The sequence below is a fragment of the Oryzias melastigma genome, linkage group LG20 (assembly GCF_002922805.2).
Source record: "Oryzias melastigma strain HK-1 linkage group LG20, ASM292280v2, whole genome shotgun sequence".
NCBI lineage: Eukaryota > Metazoa > Chordata > Actinopteri > Beloniformes > Adrianichthyidae > Oryzias > Oryzias melastigma.
This window is the reverse complement of record NC_050531.1, coordinates 18,337,899-18,339,830: the sequence shown is the minus strand read 5'-3', so window position 1 is coordinate 18,339,830 and position 1,932 is coordinate 18,337,899. Positions and strand designations below refer to the sequence as shown.

At 43.6% G+C, this 1,932-nt stretch overlaps 1 protein-coding gene across 6 annotated transcripts in view; it reads right to left on the bottom strand.

The window, feature by feature from the left end:
• Positions 1-1,932, bottom strand: part of nrp1a (neuropilin 1a) — a 77,568-nt gene that overhangs the window by 19,111 nt on the left and 56,525 nt on the right. The gene's annotated exons all lie outside the window — the stretch shown is intronic.

The window sequence follows — 1,932 nt, the reverse complement described above, 5'->3', positions numbered from 1 at the left end:
CATACGTTTGTATTGTATTTTTTTTTTAATCTTGCAGACAAATCTCTCGGCTCAAAAGTCTTAAGTCTTTTTCTTGGTACCCATTAAAAATTTTAAATCCAAGGATTGCAATTAACAAAAAAAGTAACACAAAGTTTTTATGTTTATCTTTCAAAAGAAAATGTGTTAAATTCATCAATTTGTACATTTCATCTTAAAGAAATCAGAAGCAGCATTGGCCAGGTTTGATCATACACATATATGTATTCATTCTCAGTCCTGAATTCTAAATGTAATACAATAATATTGAGTAATAATACTGTTAATTATAGAGTAAATAATACTTTTAAGGGTGAAATAAATACATTTCCAGATTGTGAGCATCTGGCAGATCCCACCCCTACCACTAGAGGGCACTAGAGTGATCACACCTGCCTGAATGATGTTGAACTGTGACTGCTGAACACTAAAATAACTCCTATTTCATAAAAAATGCGTTCTTTAGAGTGCCAAAAGTAATATATTATCATATATATGAATATATTTTACTCTCAAAGGCTTAAGAAAAGCATGATATTGCCCCTTTAAGTTGCTCTTTTGAGCTTTAAATATGGAAGCCTGAACTGTTTACACAAACTTTTCATTGAAAGTGGCCGCCTGAATACTGAGAATGGTGAATGTGAATGCCGCTTTAGACAGAAGCTCAATAAAACAGTTTGAAAGAGCTGCTAACTTCTGCCCTGAAAGCACATGTTGCAGCCTTTGAAACGCGATGCCGGATGTGTACCATTGACGACGGCAGATTGACTCAAGATGCCCCCCGCCCCCCCACTTCTGTCCTCTGCTTTCCAATCTGGTGCAGGTTTTTCCTTCAGCCTCTCGCTGAAAGGTCAGCGATGTCAGCGTTCTCCCCGGAGGTCAGTTGACAGTTTACTAGCACCATCCGAGGATGCCGGCCTCCCGGTCGACACAACTCCCCACGGTCCGTCACTCCTCATTCCGACTAAATGAATCTCAAAGGTGACCGCGCGGCCTCCTGACCTCCGCCCGACCGAGCAGTTATGGGACGTGAGGAAACCAGCTGAGAAGGGGGAGGGATGAACAGAAGGGTATCAATTCAGCTCATCTTTGAACTAAAACACCACCGGGGCCGACCCATCGGGCTGACTAAGACTGAGGAAAACCCACCATCCACATCTTTCTCTCAGTCAACTCTATAACTGCAAAGTGGCTTTTTCTTTCCAGAGCAGCACTAAGATGCCAAACTGCCGGCTCAGCATGTAGCAAATGGTGCCCGTCCATTCGAAAGCACTTAAGAAGGCAGAAAAACACAGGCCCGGCTTACAGTGGCACCGTTAAGCCGCCACTTTACAAAAGGAACAGTGTACTCCGGATAAAAGAAACAGGCCTGGGGGCGTATGAATGAGCAGCTCTTCTTCCGATTGGTCTGCTGAGGCGGGGAACTTCTATCTTCTTCTCCTTCAAAATGAGCCCCGATTTATTTGCAAACACCATGAGACAAACATGGTTTCTTCCTCCAGATGGGCTAACCGGCCTGTCAAAGCATCCTCTTCCTTTTCTTTATCTGGTCCCACCTCCACCAGCTGCTCAAACATGACAACCTCTGCCATCTCCGTCACTCCTCTGTGTCCAGTCCTTTTGTCATTGCTGACACAAAACAGTGGCAGTCCGCTCACACAATCCTCCCCGCAGATACTTCACAGCTATATTTGGTCTGTGCTGATTACTCTGCAAGTTAGGAGGATATACAGTTGGGTATTTCCCCGTTTGCTTGCCGTAGAAACAACAAATCACATGTGTGATCAGCTGAGGAAAACGGGGAACATGTGCAGGGAGATTCAAAGGTCAGCTTCCTTTGGTATTTCCAAAATGCACCCTGTGATGCCGTAACATGACTTTCTTTTCATTGCAAAATAATTTCATTTAAACTGC